This window comes from Heterocephalus glaber, unplaced genomic scaffold (genome assembly GCF_053883595.1).
Source record: "Heterocephalus glaber isolate CG9 unplaced genomic scaffold, H.glaber_assembly_v1.0 deba00001806, whole genome shotgun sequence".
NCBI lineage: Eukaryota > Metazoa > Chordata > Mammalia > Rodentia > Bathyergidae > Heterocephalus > Heterocephalus glaber.
In genome coordinates, this window is record NW_028258481.1 from 2,528,444 (window position 1) to 2,536,310 (window position 7,867).

Below are 7,867 nucleotides of genomic sequence, written 5' to 3' on the forward strand. Positions count from 1 at the left end.
TGTCTACACATCCTTGTTTCTCAGGGTGTAGATGAGTGAGTTGAGGACTGTGGTGATAACACAGTAGAAGAAGGACATGAACTTGGCTTGTGTACTCTTGGTGGGGGGCTGGAGATACCTGTAGATGCCTGGTCTGAAGTACATGATGACCAAAAGCAAGTGGGAACTGCATGTGCTGAGTGCCTTGTGTCTTCTGTCAGCTGAAAATAGTTTCAGTATAGCCCTGGCAATGAAGATGTAGGACAAGACCACCATCAGGGAAGGCACCATTCCAAATGGGATGTCTCCTAAAGCCAGGGCCAGCTCATTAGCTGTGGTGTCCACACAGGCCAGGTTGATGAGCACAGGCACATCACAGAAGAAGTAGTCCAGGGTGTGGTGCCCACAGAGGGGGAGCTGGATGGTGAGTGTGACATGGAGAAGAGAACTGGCCAGGGCACTGGACCAGGAGGCAGCTGCCATCTGTGCACAAACATAGGGATGCATGATGAGAGTGTACTGGAGGGGCCAGTAGATGGCCATATAGTGATCAGTGGCCATTGTGGCCTGCAAGATGCACTCATTGGCACCTGCCCAGCTATAAACATAGAGCTGTGTGATACATCCCTAGGCAGCAATTGTGTTGTCTGGTCCCCAGAAGTTGACCAACAGCTGAGGCACAATGGTGTAGGTTACACTGAGGTCCAGCAGAGAGAAGTTGTCCAGGAAGAAGTACATGGGTATCTGGAGTCTGGGGTCCAGAAGGGAGAGGAGGAGGATGGAGCTGTTCCCCACCAGGGTGAGGATGTAGGAGACCAGGACAACTGCAAAGAGTGGCCTTTACAACCATGGAAACTCAGAGAAGCCCAGCAGGATAAAAGTGTTTGGAAAACTCACATTTTTTACTTCCATGCCATTTGTTTCTAATATATGGTTGGAAGGAAAAAGGTTAAGGATGAAGTTGAAGATGAACTTTACTTTCCTATTTCTATTATCCTATACCTAATTCTTATGCCTTTCCTTTTGTTGTTGGAATGATTCCCATGAATATTAGGACATGTCCTCAAATATCACACTGCTGCTCTATAATTATTACCTTTCCCTTGACTTTGAAATAGGGATTGGGGTGTCCTAGAGAGTATGATTCTAGTGTGATATCAAGAGGCTAATAGGTTCCTAGAACACAGACACTAAAGTCTGTGTTGATGAGGTTTTAGAAAGAAAAGTGTTTTGTCATGGCAAATAGACCAGCATTCTTTCATGTTACAGGTTGACAAAGCACTTGTCTGAATTTTGTCCATCCTCCAAGACATTGTGGAAGGATAAGTTTAAAGGTGACAGACTAATTAGTCTGACACAGGAAATTTCACAAAGATCAGAATTCAAGCTATAGCATGAGCACTGCTCCATGCTTTCAGCCAGGTTAACAGTGAGAATCAAGAGCAGAGAGGAGAACAGAAGGATTTCAAAAGCTCAAGTAAGTTATGGTTGCTGCAGAGATTAGTGCCATTAAACAAAGCCAAGTACTTTAAAAGGGGACAAGAGAAAAGATGCTTTGTAGGCATCTTAGGAATCAGCATGGCCCCACCTACGTAGGGTCAAGTATATATAGTATAAAACTTTCTTTTGGGAAGAGAACCCCTGAGTGCTGTCTAGAGAAGGTATGCCTAGAGCACTGGTTCACTCAGCTTCATGTTACCACGCTCAGCCATCCAGGCACTCAGAGGCCACAGCAGCCATTGTCCTTGGGGCCCTGGCTACTGCTCACACTGGTGTAAGACCTTGGTTTCATTGACATAGTGCTTGCTTTGCAGGTATGAGAATTGAAGGTGTGGGTCAGGGAGGCTTCTAGCAGGATTTCAATGGGAGCCCTGGGAGCCAGACACTGTGTGGCAGGGTGCCAGTCCCAAAAGTGGGCACCAGAAAGCTTGATACATGAAGCTGTGAGGGAAGCCAAAGCTGGAGTGAGGGAGTCTCAGGGGTTTAGAGATGCCAGGAACATGAAACATCCTGGGAGGAAAGGTTTGGGCAGGGATCAGAGGCAGAGGAGAGAGAGGCCATGAGGGTGCAACTGACAAGGCCCGGGGGCTGGGGCTGCAGCTTTGGGATTTAATACTTCCCCTGCTGGGTTTGGGTTCCTCCTTGCTATTTTCCTGCCCATTGTTTTTGGAATGGGAATGTTTACCTGTTTACCTGAGTGCCTGTTGCACTCTTGTATGTTGGAGACATGGAATTTGCTTTTTTGTTTTCAAAAGAGCTCCCATCCAAGGATTGCCTTGAGCCTCAGAGAAGACTCTGGACTTGACATTTTTTTCACTTTTATTTAAAAATCAGCACATAATGGTTATACTGGCAAATGGGTTTACTTTTGGTAAGTTTGTACATTTAGTATTATACTCTGACTTGGAGTTGGAGCAGTGCTGGAACTGTTATTTTCAGAGGACTCCTGGAGATGGACAGAGTGTTTTTCATAAAGATATGGACATGAGAATTTGGGGGCCAGGAGTGGTTTGCTGTGCCTTTGGGCCTAGAATGAGTGCAGCTGGCTCATGTGTTCAGAGGTGGGATTTCATAGAAGTTTGATCATGAATGTTCTCACTTCATCAGTGGGTTAATACTGAGGATAGCCTGATAGAATCACTGGGAAGTGAAGGAGCATGGGAATCAGGGCCTGGCAGGAGGTAGTGGGCTGTAAGGCATGCCCTGTGCTGTACTCTGCCTGTGGCCTTCCTGTCTGGCTCTCTCTGCCCTATGGCACCATGAGGAACACAGCTGTCCTCTGCCTCAGCCTTCCACTCCATCCTCTGACCTCAGGCCCAATAACAGTGGAACAGCTGACTGTGGACTGAAATCTGTGGCATCGGATTCCACAGTAAATCTTCCATCTTTCAGCTGATTTTCTCAGTTACTTGGTCCCAGGGTGATGACTCAGGAGTGCACTCACTCCCCAGCCAGTCTCCTCTGCCATTCTTTCTTTCTTTTAACAAGTTCAGTAACCACACTGCTCTACCACTATCCCTCCCCAGAGAAAGGCTATGCAGTGCTCTGCACTTGGCAGTTGTGCAGAAGTGTTCTGCCCACTCTTGCTCCTCTTCCTGGCTGTCCACTTAGGGAATGATGGGGTAGAGGCGGGCAGTGCTACTGCAGCTACATAAAGTTCTGGATTTTTTTTTTCTTCAGAGGAAGAAATCATCATGTAGAGTTATTTTAGGTATTGCCTCTCCCACTTTTCTCATACTTTTTACCTGACAAGACAGATGCAGCATAAAATCACTGTTTTATCCATGTTTAAGTCCACCATTCAATGGTATTATGTGCACTCATATTGTTATCCAATATAACCTCCACTAATCCCTAGAATCTTTTCATCTATCAAACTCAGACTGAACCTTCTGAGTAATGTCTATGTATTCTTTCATGCACACAGACCCTGGCAACCTTGAGTCCACTTCTTGTCTCTACATATTGAACTACTCAAATATCTCAGAGAAATAGAATCTGACATTGTTTGTGCTGTTGAAATTAACTTATCTCACTTTTACAATCTTTTCTGGATTCAACCATGCAGCAGCATGTCAGAACTTCCTGTTTTCAAAGGTAAATCAATATCCCATTGCATGTATGTACTATATTTTGTCTAGACATTGTATTTCTTAAAAATTAATTATATTGGTACAATTTAAATATACATAGCAGTCACATTCGTCAAAGGGAATTTGTTCCTGTACATGATATATCTTGATTCCTCATTTTCTTCCAATGGACTACCCTCCCTTCAACCCCCTCCCCTTTTTAATTACAGAAGTGTTGTTTCCATTTTTCTGTTTTCATTTTTTCTTGTCTCTTCCTTTTTCTTCCCTCCTTCCTTCACTTTTTCTTTTCCTTTTGAACAATTTCTTCTTAATTTATGTTATCTATCATACATTTTGGTTCTTATTTATTCTTTCAATTTCTCACACCAGAGAGACAATGTGATAATTAGAAAATGTTTGATTTATTTCACATAAGAGTGTAGTCTCAAGTTGCATCCATTTAGCTATAAATGTCTCCAGTTTGTTTCTTTATGGCTGAGTAGTACTCCATTGTAGAAAAACACTACATCCTTTTTGAATTCATGAAACGGTTGATGGGCAATTGCTTTTATTTTTTCAAGATTTAGCTATTATAACCTGTGTTTCTATGAACATAGGTTCATACATATGGTTGCAGTACAATACTTTTAATTCTTTCAGGAAGATACCCCTCAGGGGAATAAGTGGGTCAAATGGAAACTGTAATTTTAATTTTTTGAAGAATGTCCGCACTGATTTCCACAGTGGTTGCACAAGTCTGTACTCCCACCAACAGTGAGAAGGGTTCCTTTCTCCCTACCACCCCACTAGCACTTGTTGTTGGATAATTTATTGATAGAAGCCATTCTGCCTGGAGTGAGATGGAATCTCAGGGTTGTTTTAATTTGCATCTCTGGCATGAGCAATATGTCAAACATTTATCACAGTAACTTTGTAATATACTTTTAAGTCAGGAATTATGATGTTCCCTGGCTTACCTTTGTTGCCCAGAATTGTTTTTGCTATTCTGTTTATTCTGGTTCCAAAAAAATTTTAGAATTTTTAAAGAAATTTTTTAGAAGTCTGAGGTTCAATAGTACATTGTTTATTTGAGGTTGCTCTGCTTTCGTGATGTGAGAGTTCACTGCTATAAATTTCCCTCTTAGGACTGCTTTCATTTTGCCCCATAACTTGCGGTATGTTATGTTGGCATTGTCATTTAATTGTAGATACTGTTTAATTTCTCCTGTGACCTATTGATTGTTCAGGAAGGTGTTATTTAATTTCCAGGGCTTTACAAAATTTTAGTGGTTTCCTTTGCCATTGATTTCCAATTTCATTACATTATGGTCAGGTTTACACATTCTTTAGTAGCTCACCTTGGGTACTTCTGGCTTTCACTGTTGTGCATAATGTTTTATGAATATATTTGCATAAATTCCTCTTTGAGAATTTGCTCTCAGTTCTGTTGAGTGCACCCTGGAAGTGGAATGCTAGACTAGATATTTTCATTAGTTAATTAATGAATGTATTTTCTGGTATCAGTATCAGCTTAATTTCCTACCAATGGTTCTAGAATCCTCCCAAACTCACCATTACTTTCTCTCATTTCCAACAGCTCTGTCTTGGGCTGGTTCATTGGGTCCCATTGGTCTTTTATCTGTCCACTGTGCTCCAATCCTTTTTCTCTGATTCTTCAGACTTGGCAGTTTTCATTGTCCTATTCTCAAGTTTGCTGGTTCTTTTTTTTTAATTTAAGACTTTAATTTATTCAGCAACATCATTTATTTACACAATGGGGGCTGCTGCTTTGATTTTGTCAATGAAACAAAAGTAAGCTGAACAGAGACAACCCTCAACTGTGCACGCTGTGTCATCCGAGCTGACCAGCCATCTTCTTACCTGTATCAGAATTATCAAGAGCAGCGCCACATGGACAGTGGCAAAAAGCACATGACACAGGTCAGTAAAAATCTGGAAATTCTCCACAATGACTGACTTTTAATTTTTATATAAATATATTTAAAAAGTCAGCAAACCCAGCATTGTGATGCATTACACAGAATATAACCCGGAAGACAGTAGAGCAGATCAGTAAAAACCTTACCAGACCATCCATAGTTTCACAGTGATCTCTTTCGCAGACCACAGTACAGAATCCAAACAGATGAAAAATATATCACTTTATTTAGAAGACAGCAAAGATCTGATAAGGATTTGACAATGGAAGTTAAGGGGAGTATAAAACGGATTGCAGAGCATAGCCCCTATTAGAACAAGCTATCTTTCCAGATTTTCCAAATTTAAAAAAACTAAAGAAAGAAACACTTCAAAGTAAAGCTATCATACAAAGTTCTTCCATTTTTCTTTATAAAAAGTTCAGGGCATGTAGTTTAATCCTGGGACTTTAATGTGAAGGACAATATTGACCTGGACTTTCCCTTGCCCAGGATAATATTTTGTTTTTCTCTTTGCTGCCGTTGCCATTCTTGCTCTAGTTTCATTCTTTCTTCATGAATCTTTCTTTGTTCTTAAACATTTCTCAAGTGTTGTTCAGCCAGTTTCGCTTGTGCTTCTGCAATTTTTCGGTTATTTTCTTCTAGTATTCACTCTGGCTCCTCACATTTTTCACGTTCTTCCTTCTCTCTAGCTTTTTGTGCTGCAAGCTCAGCTTGTCTCTGTTGCTTAAGTGCTTCCAGCAACTGCTTTTCCATGATGCCTTTGGCTTCCTCCACCCTTCAGAGAACTTCTCGCTCAATTTCATCCTTCCTTTTCTCAAATTCTTCCTCTACCCTTTTTGCCACCAATTCTTCCACTCTTCCTGCTATTTCTTCCTTGATTAGTTTTTCTTCTGTTTCCTGCTGCTGAATCTTTCTAGCCCATGCTGCTTCGCTTGCTCACAGAGAGCCCAAAGGCGTCGATGCATCCGGCTGTGGTGAGGGGTGCTCTTGGGGATGCCAGCACGTTGGTGGAACACTATAGAGACCCGGAGAAGCTGCGCTGCTTGTGCTTGCTGCTCTTGGCATGCTTGGAGGATGATGAGTTCTGGCTCCGTGGCAGCCCCATCTTTCTGTGATACACCAAGGACCACCAGCCTCTGGCCCCTGGCACACACCCCTAGCTGCTGGCCTGATGCCAGCTGGCTAACCAGTGAAGGCCCCGATGTCTGTTTTTCTTCGTGGCCAGCACCACTATGCAGGCCGCCTCTGAGGGGAAGGCCACAATGCAAGGATTCCTGGTTCATTCTGCTGTGTATGTCTAGAGGGAATCTTTCTCACCGGGCACTGTGCCTTTCATTTGTGGACTTTCTGAATTTTGATCCTTTCCCTTTCTTGGCATTTCCAGTTTGTTCACACCTTCATCCCCACTTATCCATGGCATGACCTTCTACAGCTGCAAATACTTGGTGTCTACTGTGGTTCCATCATTTCAAATGGAATAGTCCAGAAATAACAATGAGTACATTTTAAATATCCCCAAGTATGGTATTTTTAGCAGAACTTTATTTTGAGAAATGGGACTCAAGTTGTATCTTCATTTTAAAAAATGAGTGCAAAATCAAAGTTAACAGTATACAGTGATAAACTCTAATAACAGAAAAAGATTAAAATATAAGAACTCCCCTTCAAACACAAAGTTTTCTTGACTATGGTATAATTGTTTTATTGGAGTAGGAATCATCTTCCCAGTGTCTTCCTGTGCCTGCTTAACTATTATCCAGTGTTACCACCACATGCCCCAGCTGCACACACACTGGACACTGGGTTTGGTGTCTCCTGCTGGTTGATGTGGAGCACGCTCCTTCTGAATGAGCGGATTCTTTACCTTGATTTCCTGACCTTCTCCTTCTCTCCTTCTATTCTCTGGGCACCTTAAAGATCAGTGTTTCAAAGTGTTGGTCTGGTAGATCTTCCAGCAGGTCTCAGTCAGGATTTCTTCCTGTTGGTTCCTTTAGTTTTCATTTGCATAGGTCTGCTCTCCTATGTCTTTATGCATCTTGTTTGTTTGTTGAAAAGTACACATTTAAATCTAAAAATGGGAACTGCATCTGTCCCCTTCTCTAGGTTTGCAGTTTGTCCCCTGTGTTTGTTTCTCATGGTTGTAGCTTCCTTGGTTTAGGCCATCTGTGTCCTGGACCCCAAATGGGTGTGGGCAGCCTCTCCCAGGCCTTCCCCAATCTTTACCTGTTCTGGGCATGAGCCATGAGTCTTTCTTCTTTTGACAAGAAAACTGCACACCATGTGATATTTTACTACATCTTATAATGTTCAATCAGGGCAAGCATATCTACCGCCCCACACATGTCTTATTTCTTGGTGGTGAAAACACTCACATCA

General features: G+C 42.2%; 2 pseudogenes; both read right to left on the reverse strand.

Moving 5' to 3' along the window:
• Positions 1-3: 3 nt before the first annotated feature.
• On the reverse strand, positions 4-5,169 carry LOC147820723 (olfactory receptor 2G3-like; annotated as a pseudogene).
• Positions 5,170-5,923: 754 nt separating this feature from the next.
• On the reverse strand, positions 5,924-6,774 carry LOC101713005 (arginine and glutamate-rich protein 1 pseudogene; annotated as a pseudogene).
• Between the last annotated feature and the right edge of the window lie 1,093 nt (positions 6,775-7,867).